General features: G+C 43.7%; 1 protein-coding gene across 4 annotated transcripts in view; it reads left to right on the forward strand.

Moving 5' to 3' along the window:
- daam2 (dishevelled associated activator of morphogenesis 2) overlaps positions 1-19,298 on the forward strand; it is a 234,287-nt gene that overhangs the window by 67,245 nt on the left and 147,744 nt on the right. Inside the window, exon 1 of one of the 4 annotated variants that reach the window (XM_090221720.1) lies at positions 1,951-2,335. The exons of 2 other annotated variants lie outside the window; for them this stretch is intronic. The gene's annotated coding sequence lies outside the window, so the exon portion shown is untranslated. Of the gene's footprint in view, positions 1-1,950; positions 2,336-19,298 lie in introns of those variants that run through there. One more of the 4 variants, XM_036963289.2, reaches the window with a different exon arrangement.

Consider the following 19,298-nt stretch of genomic DNA (forward strand, 5'->3'; position numbering starts at 1 on the left):
AATGGCTAAGTCAAAGTCCAGACCTGAATCCAATCGAGAATCTGTGGAAAGAACTGAAAACTGCTGTTCACAAATGCTCTCCATCCAACCTCACTGAGCTCGAGCTGTTTTGCAAGGAGGAATGGGAAAAAATGTCAGTCTCTCGATGTGCAAAACTGATAGAGACATACCCCAAGTGACTTACAGCTGTAATCGCAGCAAAAGGTGGCGCTTCAAAGTATTAACTTAAGGGGGCTGAATAATTTTGCACGCCCAATTTTTCAGTTTTTGATTTGTTAAAAAAGTTAGAAATATCCAATAAATGTCGTTCCACTTCATGATTGTGTCCCACTTGTTGTTGATTCTTCACAAAAAAATACAGTTTTATATCTTTGTTTGAAGCCTGAAATGTGGCAAAAGGTCGCAAAGTTCAAGGGGGCTGAATACTTTCACAAGGCACTGTACAACCACGCGTACATACACACACACACACACACACACACACACACACACACACACACACACACACACACATACAACCACTCATACATACATACATACAACCACTCATACATACATACAGAAAATCAAATCACATTTTATTTGTCACATACACATGGTTAGCAGATGTTAATGCGAGTGTAGCGAAATGCTTGTGCTTCTAGTTCCGACAATGCAGTAATAACCAACAAGTAATCTAGCTAACAATTCCAAAACTACTACCTTATAGACACAAGTGTAAGGGGATAAAGAATATGTACATAAAGATGTATGAATGAGTGATGGTACAGAGCGGCATAGGCAAGATACAGTAGATGGTATTGAGTGCAGTATATACATATGAGATGAGTATGTAAACAAAGTGGCATAGTTAAAGTGGCTAGTGATGCATGCATTACATAAAGATGCAGTAGATGATATAGAGTACAGTATATACGTATACATATGAGATGAATAATGTAGGGTATGTAAACATATTAGGTAGCATTGTTTAAAGTGGCTAGTGATATATTTTACATCATTTCCCATCAATTCCCATTATTAAAGTGGCTGGAGTTGAGTCGGTGTGTTGGCAGCAGCCACTCAATGTTAGTGGTGGCTGTTTAACAGTCTGATGGCCTTGAGAGAGAAGCTGTTTTTCAGTCTCTCGGTCCCAGCTTTGATGCACCTGTACTGACCTCGCCTTCTGGATGATAGCGGGATGAACAGGCAGTGGCTCGGGTGGTTGTTGTCCTTGATGATCTTTATGGCCTTCCTGTGACATCGGGTGGTGTAGGTGTCCTGGAGGGCAGGTAGTTTGCCCCCGGTGATGCGTTGTGCAGACCTCACTACCCTCTGGAGAGCCTTACGGTTGTGGGCGGAGCAGTTGCCGTACCAGGCGGTGATACAGCCCGACAGGATGCTCTCGATTGTGCATATGTAGAAGTTTGTGAGTGCTTTTGGTGACAAGCCAAAATTCTTCAGCCTCCTGAGGTTGAAGAGGCGCTGCTGCGCCTTCTTCACGATGCTGTCTGTGTGGGTGGACCAATTCAGTTTGTTTATGATGTGTACGCCGAGGAACTTAAAACTTACTACCCTCTCCACTACTGTTCCATCGATGTGGATAGGGGGGTGTTCCCTCTGCTGTTTCCTGAAGTCCACAATCATCTCCTTAGTTTTGTTGACGTTGAGTACACATACACACTCACACTGTCTCACTCGCACCTACAGTTTTCACTCACTCACTCACTCACTCACTCACACATACAACTACACACACACTCAAACATACACTCACATTTATACACACATACACAGATGCACACACATACTCGCTCTCTCTCTCTCACACACACACTGTCACACTCAGTCTCACGCACACTTGCACATGCCCACTGGTTTACACACACACACACACACACACACACACACACACACACACACACACACACACACACACACACACACAGACTCACTCTCTCCCACTGGTTTACAGACTTACGCATGCACGCTGTCCAGGCAGGCCAGGCTGCTGTCATATGCAGGGCTTGGAATCCAGAAGGGGAGGGGTGAGGGAATAAGTGAGGAGCAGTGGAGAGATGGAGGGGGGCCGGCAATGTCAACAGCTCGACTCCCAACGCAGTCAGCTGAAATCCAGACCTCCATGCAGTAGCTGGGAGAGGGGGCAGCAATGCAGGCTGAGCCGGGGTATAGAGTATAACTTCACAACGCCTGAGAGACAGGACCTACTACAGAAAGAGAAGAATATAATGCAATGATAGGATGTACAAAACTTTTCCTGGGAAATTTGTAGTGTCTTTTGGGTTGTGTTGATCGACCGTGAAAAGGACAAGCCATAGGCAGCAGTCTGAAGTAGGTAGGTAACGAGACACATGACCTTCTCATTGCTCCCCGAACTCTTCCTCGCTTGTCTATGTAGCTGCACCCCGGTGCTATCGGAGGCAGTTGCAAGCGGAATGGTTTTACATGACATGTTGAGTGTGGCCAGGACAGCTTGTCAGTGCAGCACAACCTCGGTTGGTCTAGTAGGGAACCATAGACTTCTTCACCCGATCAATTACACTTTCAGGAATGCTGTTGGTGGCTAGCTGAGTAGTGAGTGGAGAGGAGAGACCCGACGGTAACAAACAGACTCAGTTGGCTGTCTTGTGATGGGAGACAGAATACAAAGATTGTGTTTTTACGGAATCTTTTGCTACGGGGGTTTTATAGGTCATAAATGGTAGCGGGGACTTGTGTGTGTGTGTGTGTGTGTGTGAAACAGAAGCAGTCTTGAAGGTAGTGCTCCGCATCGACTGGCGATGACAGCACTCTTTGAGGTGGGTTATACAGTACGTGTTATGCCCCGTGTACACTAGCATGCAATGCCGCACAGTGAATCACCGCTTCCCATTCATTTTCAATGGCCGGAAAGCAGTGAGAAGCGGAGAGAGCGGGGACCGTTGGACGGCGCAAATGGGGAATGGGAGACAGAGAAAAAGTTCAACATTTCCCAACTGGAAATCACCAGTGCAAACGGCTAAGCGATGTAGGCGATGACCAATAATATCAAGTGGTTCCCATGACAAATTTGACGCTATGCTACTCAAGGCTGGAGACTTTCTTCAGCAAAGATGGCTGACAAAAATACTAGGATGGAAAGGAGGATAGCTAGTCAGTTGTACAACTGAATGAAGCAAATGTTAGTAATTATAAATAGCTAACATTAGCCAGCTAGCTGGCTAGCTTTATGGGTGTTGTGACATGAGTATGAAATTGTAAATCGTGTTGTTTCATGTTTTAGGGCCTCCTGAAACAACCAGATACCAGGCTGTCGTCTTGTGAAACAGTGGTTGTAAAGAATCTAACGTAAACTCACTCCATTCCGTACAAATGTGCGCAACCGCAACATTCAAACGAGGCTACTAAGAAAACTAATGGGACTGTAGTGACTGCGTTGACGTCAAAATCGGGGGTGTGAACTAGGTTTCTATTCAAGCGTTGATCGACCTGGTAATGGTTGTATAGTACTGGAGAAAAGTTCAAAACTGACCCTCCGTTACATCTTGACGTGTCATGTCGTAACGGACAGCTCGCATAAAGCAACTATTTCTGTCTTACAATCTCTCTCCACCAGGTGTAGCACTTCTATCATCCTTTAAAAACAAGAAATGGACAGTGACTGGGAAAGGGGGATACCTAGTCATTTGTTGCGTCATTGAATGCGATCATCATTCTCAAAGCCGCTGTTTATTTTTAAGATTTTTAAGAGTTTCGCTTCCCCACCCGCCATTTTCACGCATTCGTTTCGCTTCTCCACCCGCCAGAAATGGGCAGCGTGGGGGTCATGTAATTGATTCTGTTGGAAAGGGGAGAAATTGTGCTTTACAATGGTATTGACATTACAGTTGATCTGGAAGTATTACATTTTTGGGGCGCTAAAGTAAGGTCAATTGAATGGACCAAGGCGATGTACAAAAGTGTGTGAGTTTGTTAGCTGATAATCCATTTTACATTTTCGAAATGTTTTTACTTACTTGAATAGGTTCTCCCAGCCATATAAGTGATTGGAAACAGGGCAGAAAAGTTTGTTTGTCACCAGAACATTTTAGAACATATTACTATTTACCTGTGAGTAAATTCATGAAATGGAGAATGGATTCAACTTTTTACCCATTTAATAATCAAACCTTCTTAGACTTGCTATGCTGAATTCTTGAATATCAATCGAACGGTATATGCTGGTATATGCTGCCAGCACTCCCACAAGTGAGCCACTCTGGGCAGCCTAAGCGACATGTGGCAATTTACTGTGTGCTAGTGTACATGAACCATAAGGCTATCTGCCTGCAGATAGTCAGTCTTTTTACAGTTCGACACATTCATTTGTTTCAAAATTATCATGCCTCTTAGGCATACAAAGCAGTTAAGGAAGATGCTGATCAGTTGAAAATGTAGCTGTGGGGGCACTCATTGGAACGTCTGGGGTGGCAAAAGGAACATTCCATATTTCCTGTATGGGAATTCTGGGATCCATATAATGGTTCCTGGTACATTTGGAATTTCAGGAATAGAGCTTGCCAGCTTGTAGTCCTAAAACCCGGATATGAGTTACCTCTGGGTCGTTCAGCCATCCCTATGGGAAAAATGGCTGAATGGCGAAGGGTTTTGGAATAAACCCTGAAAATAAGGTCTAACTAAGGTTAACACACGCTTAATAAGATATCTTATACATTTTGTAAAATTTGATTTGATTCTGAGATAATAGCAGTCAACTTTTATGAATTATGAAGCCTTTAGGTGCTTTGTGTTTTTAAGTACGTAAATTCTTCAAAATTCACAAAAGGTGACTTTAGCTGATGAAGATGATCTAATTTGTCCAATGAACCATGGTGTATTTAGTGCCTACAAAAAGACTCCATTAGTGTTTCTCTTTATTGAGGGAGGATGTCACTATTTTTGTCCAATACCTGGGCTGATCTTTATCAATCATCAAGTCAGCCTTTTGACCGATGTTATGGCCCATTATCCTATTGCTAACTTGGTGAAGTCCCACTTTGGAACTTCCATTTACTGTGTAGCTTTGCTTCTTGAGGCTTGATTGCAGGGTGTAACTCCACAACAGTGGCAAGGTCTCCCAGGAATGCTAATGCTGTTTGGGAAGGCTTTAAGAATACTAAGCACTGTCAGTGCCACATTTTCCCTCTTGGGAAACCAATACTTTATGGCAGCTCTCCCCAACATAAACACACTTTCTCCTTTCCCCCCGGAGTTTCTCATTTAGAGAATTAGGGAGGCTCTGCCTTGCATCTTTCCCCTTTCCCCAGCTGCAGCTGCAGCTATCCCGGAGAGAGGACTTCACCTCGCTCATAAATCCCCCAAGCGTCAAAAGCACTGTGATTAAAGTTCATGCATCAGCCCTGCACATTTCCACCTGTGGAATCAGTTAGGGATACCTGTTGTGGCTCTGCCTGGGCCCAATAGTTTGTAGGGGGTAAAATTCCAAATGGATCCCACAACCTCTTTTGCTTGAAAAGATGGGCCATCCTATTTCAGATGTTAATGGAGATTCAGTTGCAGAAGAATAACTGTTTTTGCCTCGTAAGAACGCTCATTCTAATTAATTTAGACAATGTCTGTTTGCTGAACAATTGAGACCAATGACAGTGTGTATTTTCACCCTGCTGGAGCAATGTTATTTTTTTTGCAACGTGGCTTTGGTAATATATTGCTAGGCTATATCTCTGTTTTGATTGAAGCTATTCATACAGGCGAAGAGACAAATGACTGCATTTTTCTGTATGAGCTAAAGAATCACACGTAAGCAGAGTGACATGTCTAAAAGATTGAGTGTTTGACGGCATTAGTGAAAGATGAGGAGCTACAGCCAGGCCCCTGCAGTCGGCTCTCATAGGTTTTCATTTTTTGTCATCCATTACGGATGCATGAACTACTCTCCCAGGATTAGAGGAGTGGGTGGGTGGGAGGGAGAATGAGCGACTAACAGCTTTCAATCATCTCAACCCTGCTGCTCAATTGAGGTTTAAACTACGTCCTCATTTGCAGAGCGAGGGAGAGACTTCTAAGACAGTCATCGTCAATGTAGTTGTTAAATATGTTTACATCTCTTGAAATAATAGTATTATCATTTTACTGTGTATATGTATTTGGTACTGTTGCTACAGTATCAGTATTTTAGGGTGTTCACAGTTAGATTGTCTGCAGGGGGAGCACAGTAGAATTGCCCGCTAACTGGAAGTTCCCTAATCGTGTGTGTGAAAAGGCGGCCATTGTATTTGTGCCAGTGACACACTTTTGGGGCTTATGATGTATAAGCATATCTCTACTGTACAGTGCGTCAATTCAGAGAAGAACTTCACTGGAGGCTATTTTAGAGCCAGCCCCTTCAGAAGCCATTACCATGCATGCTGCTATAATGGTCCAAGATGAACATTCCAGACATTACCCACAAGCTCTGCAGCTGTTAACCTTTGACCCCTGCGAAGATGTGGCAAAGCTATAAACAATGTGCAATATGGAGTGCGCAGAGCCGTTGACCATTCACGTCCACAGACAAGACTGCACTCATGTCTATGGCACTTTGTTCCATGGGAACCCCTCAAAACCAGAATTTCTAGCCGGGGCTACACAGTCCTTAGACCTGCCATTGCTACAGCAAACTGACAAAACATATCCACTGAAAATAGCAGAGCGGGACCAGATAGTTTATTTGGCATTTATAAAAATGTAAGTCATTGGTTATTAGCTGTTAAGTCAATGTTTTTGTTTCATTTGGAGTCCAAGGGTAAGCCTTTTACCACCCAAGACTGTCCGGCACTTCCCAGACCTTGTGTTGTTTAGGTGACAGAGCCCATGAAAATGTCTGCTTCCCTCCAAACAGGATCGAGACTAGACTACATAACATTTGAGGGAATGAATGTTTGAGGAACATTTCAGTATGATGCTCAGTCTTTCCCCTCTACTGGAGATTCTCGGTTTCACCCTCTTTAGTTGTATCACTGCCAAAAAAGGTGTACTGTGTATTTTTTTTCCCCAGCCTCCCGAGTGGTGCAGCCGTCTATGCCACTGCATCGCAGAGCGTGATGCTTCACTACAGTCCCGGGTTCGATCCCAGGCTGTGTCACAACCGGCCGTGACCGGGAGACCCATGAGGAGGCTCATAATTGGCCCAGCGTCGTCTGGGTTAGGGAAGGGTTTGACCGGCTGGGATTTCCTTGTCCCATCGTGCTCTAGCGGCTCCTTGTGGCGGGCCGGGTGCCTGCAATCTGACTTCGGTCGCTGGTTGGACGGTGTTTCCTCCCACAAATTGGTGCGGCTGGCTTCCGGGTTAAGCGAGCAGCGTGTCAAGAAGCAGCGGGGCTTGGCAGGGTCGTGTTTCGAAGGACAAATGGCTCTCGACCTTTGCCTCTCCCGAGTCCGTAGGGGAGTTGCAGTGATGTAACTACCAATTGGATAACATGAAATTGGGGAGAAATAGTGGTGAAAGTACAAATATATATATGTGTGTGTGTGTGTGTGTGTATACACTGCTCAAAAAATGAATGAATGAAATATTTTTATTAAATACTTTTTTCTTTACATAGTTGAATGTGCTGACAACAAAATCACACAAATTATCAATGGAAATCAAATGTATCAACCCATGGAGGTCTGGATTTGGAGTCACACTCAAAATAAGTGGAAAACCACACTACAGGCTGATCCAACTTTGATGTAATGTCCTTAAAACAAGTCAAAATGAGGCTCAGTAGTGTGTGTGTGTGGCCTCCACTTGCCTGTATGACCTCCCTACAACGCCTGGGCATGCTCCTGATGAGGTGGCGGGTGGTCTCCTGAGGGATCTCCTCCCAGACCTGGACTAAAGCATCCGCCAACTCCTGGACAGTCTGTGGTGCGTTGGTAGATGGAGCGAGACATGATGTCCCAGATGTGCTCAATTGGATTCAGGTCTGGGGAATGGGCGGGCCAGTCCATAGCATCAATGCCTTCCTCTTGCAGGAACTGCTGACACACTCCAGCCACATCAGGTCTAGCATTGTCTTGCATTAGGAGGAACCCAGGGCCAACCGCACCAGCATATGGTCTCACAAGGGGTCTGAGGATCTCATCTCAGTAGGCTACCTCTGGCGAGCACATGGAGGGCTGTGCGGCCCCCCAAAGAAATGCCACCCCACACCATGACTGACCCACCGCCAAACCGGTCATGCTGGATGTTGCAGGCAGCAGAACGTTCTCCACGGCGTCTCCAGACTCTGTCACGTCTGTCACATGTGCTCAGTGTGAACCTGCTTTCATCTGTGAAGAGCACAGGGCGCCAGTGGCAAATTTGCCAATCTTGGTGTTCTCTGGCAAATGCCAAACGTCTTGCACGGTGTTGGGCTGTAAGCACAACCCCCACCTCTGGACGTCGGGCCCTCATACCACCCTCATGGAGTCTGTTTCTGACCGTTTGAGCAGACACATGCACATTTGTGGCCTGCTGGAGGTCATTTTGCAGGGCTCTGGCAGTGCTCCTCCTGCTCCCCCTTGCACAAAGGCGGAGGTAGCGGTCCTGCTGCTGGGTTGTTGCCCTCCTACGGGCTCCTCCACGTCTCCTGATGTACTGGCCTGTCTCCTGGTAGCGCCTCCATGCTCTGGACACTACGCTGACAGACACAGCAAACCTTCTTGCCACAGCTCGCATTGATGTGCCATCCTGGATGAGCTGCACTACCTGAGCCACTTGAATGGGTTGTAGACTCCGTCTCATGCTACCACTAGAGTGAAAGCACCGCCAGCATTCAAAAGTGACCAAAACATCAGCCAGGAAGCATAGGAACTGAGACGTGGTCTGTGGTCACCACCTGCAGAACCACTCCTTTATTGGGGGTGTCTTGCTAATTGCCTATAATGTCCACCTGTTGTCTATTCCATTTGCACAACAGCATGTGAAAACAACTATGAAATAACAAATGGAATCATGTAATAACCAACAAAGCGTTCAACATATTTTTTATTTAAGATTCTTCAAAGTAGCCACCCTTTGCCAAGAGTGTGCAAAGTTGTCATGAAGGCATTCTCTAAATCAGCTTCACCTGGAATGCTTTTCCAACTGTCTTGAAGGAGTTCCTTCATATGCTGAGCACTTAATGGCTGCTTTTCCTTCACTCTGCGTTCCAACTCATCCCAAACCATCTTGATTGGTCGGGTGATTGTGGAGGCCAGGTTCTTATGCAGCACTCCATCACTCCCCTTCTTGGTGAAATAGCCCTTACATAAGCCTGGAGTTGTGTTGGGTTATTTTGTATTTTCTATAACCTTTTATTTAATAAGGCAAGTCAGTTAAGGCAAATATATTATTTTACAATGATGATAGTCCCTCTAGGAGCAAACCAGATGGGATGGCGTATCGCTGCAGAATGCTGTGGTAGCCATGCTGGTTAAAAACTTCTTGCGACTAGGGGGCGCTATTTTAATATTTGGATGAAAAAGTTCCCGTTTTAAACAAGATATATTTTGTCACGAAAAGATGCTCGACTATGCATATAATTGACAGCTTTGGATAGAAAACACTCTGACATTTCCAAAACTGCAAAGATATTGTCTGTGAGTGCAACAGAACTGATGTTACAGGCGAAACCCAGATAAACATCCAATCAGGATGTGCCTCATTTTTTGAAACCGCCTCATGCCAATGACTCCTTATATGGCTGTGAATGAGCTACGAATGAGCTTACGTTTCCTACGTATTCCCCAAGGTGTCTACAGCATTGTGATGTCTTTTTACGCATTTCTGTTGCAGAATAGCCATAAGGGACCATATTTAGCAAGTTGTCACATGGTGTCTCCCGCAGAAAATCTTGCGTATAATACTGAGGTAGCCATTTTTGCAATCGCTTCTTATGAGAAACCAATTGCCTCGATGGATATATTATAGAATAATAATGTTAAAAACACCTTGAGGATTGATCCTAAACAACGTTTGCTGTGTTTCTGTCGATATTATGGAGCTAATTTGTAAAAAAGTTTGGCGTTGTAGTGATTTTAGCATTTTCTGGTCGATTTCTCAGCCAAGCATGATGAACAAACTGGAGCTATTTCGCCTACAAAAAATAATCTTTTTGGAAAAAAGGAACATTTGCTATCTAACTTGGAGTCTCCTGAGTGAAAATATCTGAAGTTCTTCAAAGGTAAATTATTTAATACGATTGCTTTTCTTATTTTCGTGAAAATGTTGCCTGCTGCCAGCATAGCCTAGCATAGCATTATGGCATGATAAACTTACACAAATGCTCGTCTAGCGTTGGCTGTAAAGCATATTTTGAAAATCTGAGATGACAATGTGATTAACAAACGGGTAAGCTTGTGTTTTCAATATATTTCATTTGCGAATTTCATGGATAGGAAGATTTTGTAGGAAGATTTATGTCCGCTGCGTAATGCTAATTCGTTTGGGGCTATGATTACGCTCCCGGATCCGGGATGGGTAGATCAGAGAGGTTAATTGTGCCTTGAATTCTAAATAAATCACTGACAGTGTCACCAGCGACGCAAACCCACACCATCACACCTCCTCCTCCATGCTTCACAGTGGTAACTACACATGTGGAGATCTTAGGTGTTCACCTACTCTGCATCTCACAAAGACACAGCGGTTAGAACCAAAAATCAAAAATTTGGGCTCATCAGACCAAAGGACAGATTTCCATCAGTCTAATGTCCATTGCTCATGTTTCTTTGCCCAAGCAAGTCTCTTCTTCTTATTTGCGTCCTTAAGTAGTGATTTCTTTGCAGCAAATCGACCATGAAGGCCTGATTCACGGTCTCTTCTGAGCAGTTGATGTTGAGATGTGTCTGAGGCTGGTAACTCTGTCCTCTGCAGCAGAGGTAACTCTGGGTCTTCTTGGTCCTGTGGCGGTCCCCATGAGAGCCAGTTTCATCATAGCACTTGATGGTTTTTCCGACTGCACTTGAAGAAACTTTCAAAGTTCTTGACATTTTCCTGATTGATTGACCTTCATGTCTTAAAATAATGATGGACTGTCATTTCTCTTTGCTTATTTGAGCTGTTCTTGCCATAATATGAACTTGGTGTTTTAACAAATAGGGCTGTCTTCTGTATACCACCCCTACCTTGTCACAACACAACTGATTGGCTCAAACACATTAAGAAGGGAAGAAATTCCACAAATGAACTTTTAACAATGCACAACTGTTAATTGAAATGCATTCCAGGTGTCTACCTCATGAAGCTGGTTGAGAGAATGCCAAGAGTGTGCAAAGCTGTCATAAAGGCAAAGGATGGCTATTTAAAGAATCTCAAATATAAAATATTTGATTTATATTTAAAGTTTTTTTTGGTTACTACATGTGCCATGTGCCATGTTTTAGGTTCTGGTCCAGCTAGGGCTGGTGACTGCCACTAATGCCCTCTCTGACAAAATAAGAATCAGAATAAAAAATCGATTTCACACTGCAGGGGAGAACTCTGGGATTTGAGGGAAAGGGATGACAGGAATTGTGTTTCAGTCGGAGCCCTGTTAATATGTGGGAATGTAAGGGCCCATGGGATGCCGGCGTGCCTGCCTTTCAACTATAGCTCCAGTATTAATAGCAGAGATATCCCAGTGATTCAGTCTATTTGGGGGAAACGACTGTGCCAATGCAAAGTGGGTCAACTGTATGGCCATCAGAACTCGGACTTTGACCCCTTGACATTGTCTCGTGCCACCATCAACCTCTCCACTAGATTAAACCAACCACCGGAAGGAGAGTCTTAACAAATTATCTTAAGAGTATTATCAGGCTGTTGTTCCATATTAATGTTGGACTGAAACCTAGTGGTACACTATACAGGGAATAGGGTGACAATTTGGACGCAAGCGAACTCTCAGAGGAAGCCCATTATGAAATATCAGTGGATACAATAACAATAGTGTAATCTTTTGAGTGCATTCATAGAAATGTGTCTCTATCCATAGTCTCTTTCTGGCAAGCCTAGATCTACCAAAAGCTGGATCTGTTTTATAAACTGCAATGCAAATGAAAAATGTCTCGACCCAAATGTTATTGCGTTTTCTTTTGGGAAAGTCTGGAAGCAATCCAGCAATAGCTGCTAACAATTATTTCAATGAATAGTCACTAATAATGGTTAACTTGTCTTGAACCATTCTGAAGTGGATTTCCTGTTTTTGTGGAGTGTAATGGTTCCCCTTCCATCTATTGACTGGAGCTCTATTGCTTATTTTCAAAGAAAACTGTATGGATTCATAAATTCCTAAAATAACTGGCATTCTCTCGAGAAAACTTTATGTTTCAGAAATAAATATGTGATTTCTTAAATACATTTAAGAACTGTGCCAGTACCCCAGCGTTTCCCTATTCATTTAGCAGCGGAAAATAATCCTAAGGGAAACACTATTGTAGCCTATTGACCCATTTTTACTGTAGTTTCCATGTTTTTTTGTATGTTGCTCTTATATTTCTAAAAAACTTGGTACTGTAGTCCAAAGTGATGAACTGTACTGTCCAAAGAAATGGATCTGAAACTGGGAAGGACCACATTGCCTTTTTTTTTCGCTTAAGAAAAATACATTTTTTAAATGTTGTACATTTCTAGATGTAGAACCTGGTTTTACTGTCCCAGAAGATGCAGACTGTCTGAATGGATGCTTTTGAATTGGCCAGTTGAATAGGTTTTCAGTAGCAAATACCAAGTCCTCTTCGTGTTTTCCTTTATCTGATCAAGGGAAGAGGAAGTAATTGAGGGAGAAAGTGAGCAAGAGCGAGGGAAGGATAGAGGGAGGGGAGAATTTCCAATCTTCAGATCCTTTGCTCATCCTGGTAGAGGCCCTTCGGGACAGATATGGGCAGACGGGCACGTCACACTCACACACACAACCTTATCAGCAGTCACTCAAAACCCTGAGGCATTCTAGGGGTGGAGGCAGGGGGCCATAGAGGCAGCTTGGGGCATAACCTAATCTCTGTACCTTAACTATAGACAGAGCAGACTCAAATGTTTTTTTGACAACATCCTGTTGATTTCAGGTCAAGTTAGAGTAAAACATGTTAAAGATTCTAATATAATACTTGTTGAATTGATTTGTTGGTGTGCCACTCAATGTAACCAAGACACTTCTGGAAAGGAGTCATGCTATCACTGCTAAAATTAACCGCCCTCAGATTTAGCCTACACACACGTGCCCTAAAAGTGAAAGGGAAAATATTTAACGTTGCACACATTGAAAAATATCCTGGCCTGCAGCGTTCACAACAACCCTACAGGGCCCCTCCAGAATTGTCCAAACTAAATCCTCTTTCCCATTATTTCAGACGAGGACGCCGGCCTGTCATTGACCTAAAATGGTCTCTTTAAATGGTCACATCCGTCCAAGAAATGTCTCAGTGTAAACATACAGGCCCCACCTAATTTACTTTAACTACTGCAGAGCAAACATTTAAAGGCTTTTGTGCCACCTAAACCCATCCAACTTGAACACTCACGTTTTCGTATCGTTCTCGTTATTTTAGTTATTGTGGTACAAATGTTTAGGGGCGATTCTGTGGGAAAGTCAACCTGAGCATCATTTTTAAAATGAAACAACTTTCATACTTGTCCTTAATGCCTTGCATACACTACACAACTTCTAAAATTATTACACAATTATTTCCTAGTTGGTCCTGCCCTGCGTAGTGTGCACATTATTATGGGCAGAAACATTAAAAAAAAGAGACGGAGGCGCAGAACGTGGAGCTGCAAATGGGCATAAGTGGACAGTTTGGCATAAGTGGACAATATGGACTTTCTATTTTACAGAGGGAACTGGAGGTAAATATAAAACATTTCATATTGAAACGTCAGCTGTGTTCTCTCCACTGCTCCATCAGTCTGTCTTCCATAACCTCAGTTCCACACGTTGCTTTCCTCTTCACCATCATTGTTTTGGTCTCAAACGCTGAGTGCTCATTGGCTATTGGCAGTAGTCCTTTCCCAATCGCATTGTGGCACTGCTCATTCTACAAGATGCATGACCAAGATATCTGACAGAAAAAGGGGTCTAGAGAACGGAACAGCCATAGTCGGTGTCTTTGACCCACTCAAACTACACGAGTCCCCCGATGTACTGATCCTAGACCAAGTTCATTGAATTTCACCCTGATCATGAAAATGTATCGGGGGCAGCAAAAACGTGGCAAATCCCTGTAGTGTATGCCCAGCATTAGGTGTACATGTTTCAGTGCAGGCTTTATTCGACCAATTTGCTTTATTTCTTCCACATGCCAATATTTACAAGTCTGCCTTTTTGGGCATACACTCCCCCCAAGGGCTACTGTAGACACACACATTAAATGTTTCATTTATATTTTGTCCATTCTATGAAACATTAAGGTAGAGGTTTTGCGTCCAAATGCCTCATCCATAATGCTGGAATCGCCCTCAGCGATAGTTCCAATTTCACCAAAACGTCAACTCCCTTGTCCTGCCTTCATCCTCTTGATGAAACCTGCCCTGAGAAACCAGTGATGCATACATACAGTAATGTGAGCTCGTCATTGCTAGCCATGTCCACATGCCATTTAGCAGACACTTTTATCCAAAGTGATTGCATGCACACTGTACATTTTCGTATCGGTGGCCCCAGCTGGAATCAAACCCAGAACCCTAGTGTTGCAAGCACCTTGCTCTACCAACTGCTTTTCCACACGGTACAAAATGTCCAGGACTGTAACCGTTGGCCTCCAATGCATTACCTTAGACGCTAACATAACTGATTAGCTGCACAACATTGGCCTCTGACCCTGACAGGGAAGACTGATGTGTAGGGTTAGGATTTCCCAAGGGGCTCCATAGTGACCTCAGTGGGTGGAACACAAAGGTTGCATGGTCCCAAGGGTGAAGATGTTTCCAGTGGCCCATTCATGACCAGAGATTTGTCTCCAAGCCAGAGAGGGTAGGAATTGGGGGTTTATCCATTAGTCATTGGACGGACGGACAGTAAAAAGGGGTGTAGGTACATTTGAGAGGGCATGTCTGTCTGGGGAATTGCCTGCCAAATGTCCCAGACATGGTAGAGCATGGGTGGAATAGGCATTGTGGTGCTCATGTGAATTTCCTTTCTTTTTTGGCTTCAGACCAATTCCTATTCTCACTTAAAACATATCGACTTCACCAAGTACTTGAAAAGTTGATATTTTCAAATAAACTACAAAATACATATATTTTCTGCCCAGGTCTGACACATACACTACATACACACAATACTAGGGGCATGGGAATACTGCACTGAATGAATGACATTTTCTTGTCAAATCGCCAATTGGCAACCCATCCTTTATGGGATTAATTGACACATAACCAAACATTACAATAATATATATAATATATATATACACACATATACACACATATATACACACACACACTGTGTATATATACACATACATACAGTTCATACATAACATATACCATACAGACAAATAAATACCATTTGTTTACCATCAACATCAGCGGTGTGTGCACTCCAGCATGTTCTGCTAATTAGCGCTGCATTCCCAGCCCCTATGCCAACCTCATGCCAACCCCATAATCTATGTCTGTATCTGTTGACATAGGCATGCATGTGCCAGCAAGGCACAGCCCCCCTCCCCACCAATTTTTGGTTACTAAGCCACCTGTACCCTCCTCGCCCCGGTGCAACCTGTAGACTGACATTCTTTATCAGGGCTAGAACAATGTGTGGTAAGTGTCTAGCATTTCTGTCTCACCATGACAGTCTCTCTTGCTCTCTTTGTCTCCTCTCTTTTCAATTCAAACTTGCTTTATTGGCCCAACATTCAGGCACTATGTTTTGCCAAAGCATACAAAACATTTACAATACAAGACATATAGATGGAAAGAAAAACATGAATGAGAGTGTGTTGTCTTCAAAAGTGGAGGGGGGGAGGGGGTGGTGTTGTGTCTCGGTTGCTGCGTAGCTTGCTCCCACAGTATTTTGTAGGCAATGTGGGAGTATCAGTTTTGTGTAGTAATTAAGTGTCTGTGTGTTCAAATAATAATACGTAATGATTTTCATCCAAAGAATAGTGTGTGTGTCCCTCTCGATCTCCCTCCCTTAACCTCAACCAGTACTCCCAGACCAGAAAATGCCAGAGCTTCAATCACAACACAACATTTTATGGGTATGCTTGTAATCGTTAAGGACTGGGGAGTTTTTCAGGATGAAAAATATACAGAATGGACCTATTTTTAAAGGCACACGTAGCCTACATATCAATACATGCACACAAACTATCTAGGTCAAATAGGAGAGAGGAGTTGTGTGTTAGGTGTTTATATGTTTTTTAAAACCAGGTTTGCTGTATATTTAAGCACTATGAGATGTTCCATGCAATAATGGCTCTATATAATACTGTACGCTTTCTTGAATTTGTTCTGGGTTTGGGGACTGTGAAAAGACTCCTGGTGGCATGTCTGGTGGGGTAAGTGTGTTTCAGAGCTGTGTGTAAGTTGACTCTGTAAACAATTTGGGATTTTCAACACATTAATGTTTCTTATAAAAAGAAGTGATGTAGTCAGTCTCTCCTCAACTCTCAGCCAAGAGAAACTGGCATGCATAGTGTTTATATCAGCCCTCTGATTACAATGAAGAGCAAGACGTGCCACTCTGTTCTGTGCCAGCTGCAGCTTAACTAGAGGTGTGTTCGAATACTCATACTAGCTGTACTAACCATACTATTTGTGATTTAAACTGTGTATGTAGTATGCTTATTGGTCATAATATGGATATAGTTAGTATGCCAAAAGTTCCCGGATGTCATACTACTTTCGCCAAAGTACGAAGTATACAAGCAGTGGACACTATTTCTGTGCTTTTAGGGCCCATAATGCAATTCTTCCGAAAATGGGTGTGGCTTCACAATGTTTTCATATTTGAAGAAAATGGCAGAATAACTGATGAATTTACGAACACTCAACACCCATTGAATGTGACCGGGGTCAGTAAACGTTGGCAAAAAAGCATAATTAATTTGTTGCCAGCTTCACTGTTAGTCACCAACACTTTGGATAACATGAAAACAGCCTCACCAGCTCTGCTAGTGCAAGTAATTGTAGTTAAAGTTAACTTGTTCTCAACTTGCCTACCTGGTTAAATAAAGTGAAATAAAAAAAAAAGGAAAGTAAAATGGTCAGGGTGAGGTGTTCTCTCATTTGTTTCTGGAAGTAGCTAGCAAGTTAGCCAGTTAGCTTGGGTGATTGACTGCCATTGTGAGGTCAGAACACTCAGATCATCCCTACTTCTCGGCCAGAGGGTCCAGTATGCACTCTGAACACTGAGCGAAACGCTCTGAATTTACCCAGAGGGCACTCTGGCACTCCAGATTGAATTTACGAACACACGCGAAGTCATAAGATGTCTAGCTAGTAATCTGTTATGCTAACAGGCTATCAAGAGGTTGCATAGCAACAGCATCAACTTCCGGTAGACAGGCGAAGCGCTAAGAATACAGGTAATACAGTGATTGAATGAGGGTATGAGACTTGAGTTGAGGTGTTCAGAGGCTTGACTTCAGTGCAGGACTTGACTGGGAAGACAAATAACAATAACACAACACACTACACAGTTAGACAAAAGAGCTAAGAACGAGTTAGTCTAATCAAGGAGTAAGTCATTGTTATAATCAAATGAAATCAAATTGTATTAGTCACATGCGCCAAATACAATAAGTGTAGACCTTACAGTGAAATGCTTAATTACGAGCCCCTAACAAACAATGCAGTTTAAAAATACAGATAAGAGACAAAAGTAACATGTAATTAAAGAGCAGCAGTAAATAACAATAGCGAGACTATATACAGGGGGGTACCGATACAGAGTCAATGTGCGGGGGCACTGGTTATTTGAGGTAGTATGTACATGTAGGTAGAGTTATTAAAGTGACTATGCATAGATGACAACGGAGAGTAGCCAGCAGTGTAGAAGAGGGGGTGTTGGGGGGGGGACTGCATATAGTCTGAGTAGCCATTTGATGAGATGTTCAGGAGTCTTATGGCTTGGGGGTAGAAACTGTTTAGAAGCCTCTTGGACCTAGACTTGGCGCTCCGGTACTGCTTGCCGTGCGGGAGCAGAGAGAACAGTCTATGACTAGCGTGGCTGGAGTCTTTGACAATTTTTAGGGCCTTCCTCTGACACCGCCTGGGATAGAGGTCCTGGATGACAGGAAGCTTGGCCCCAGTGATGTACTGGGCCGTTCTCACTACCCTCTGTAGTGCCTCGCGGTCGGAGGCCGAGCAGTTGCCATACCAGGCAGTGATGCAACCAGTACTCGACGGTGCAGCTGTAGAACCTTTTGAGGATCTGAGGACCCATGCCAAATATTTTCTCCTGAGCTTTAATAGGTTTTGTCGTGCCCTCTTCACAACTATCTTGGTGTGCTTGGACCATGTTAGTTTGTTGGTGATGTGGACACCAAGGAACTTGACGCTCTCAACTTGCTCCACTGCAGCCCTGTCGATGAGAATGAGGTGTGCTATGTCCTTTGTCTTGATCACGTTGAGGGAGAGGTTGTTATCCTGGCACCACACCTTCAGAAGCTAACCAGCTAACTGGCTACAAGCTATTTAGTCATTGTTAGTTTTCTAACCTGGATAACACTCGCCAGTCCAGCTTCCCTGCCCCATCCACCGCTGCCCCTTGGACACTGATCACTTGGCTACATAGCTGATGCATGCTGGACTGTCCATTAATTCACGGTAATCCATTCTGCTTGTTTATGTTTTATCTATCGGCCCCAGCCGCACTTAGGCTCTGTGTGTAGTTAATCCGACCCTCTCTGCCTAATCAATCGCCATTCTACCTGCTGTTGTTGTGCTAGCTGATTAGCTGTTGTTGTCTCACCTACTGTTTTAGCTAGCTCTCCCAATTCAACACCTGTGATTACTGTATGCCTTGCTGTATGTCTCTCTCAAATGTCAATATGCCTTGTATACTGTTGTGCAGGTTAGTTATCATTGTTTTAGTTTACAATGGAGCCCCTAGTTCCACTCTTTATACCCCTGATACCTCCTTTGCCCCACCCCCCACACATGCGGTGACCTCACCCATTACAACCAGCATGTCCAGAGATACAACCTCTCTCATCATCACCCAGTGCCTGGGCTTACCTCCGCTGTACCCGCACCCCACCATACCCCTGTTTGCGCATTATGCCCTGAATATATTCTACCATGCCCAGAAACCTGCTCCTCTTATTCTCTGTCCCCAACGCCCTAGGCGACCAGTTTTGATAGCCTTCAGCCGCACCCTCATACTACTCCTTCTCTGTTCCGCGGGTGATGT

Source organism: Oncorhynchus mykiss, chromosome 26, assembly GCF_057628025.1.
Source record: "Oncorhynchus mykiss isolate SJ-2025 chromosome 26, ASM5762802v1, whole genome shotgun sequence".
NCBI classification, from domain to species: domain Eukaryota; kingdom Metazoa; phylum Chordata; class Actinopteri; order Salmoniformes; family Salmonidae; genus Oncorhynchus; species Oncorhynchus mykiss.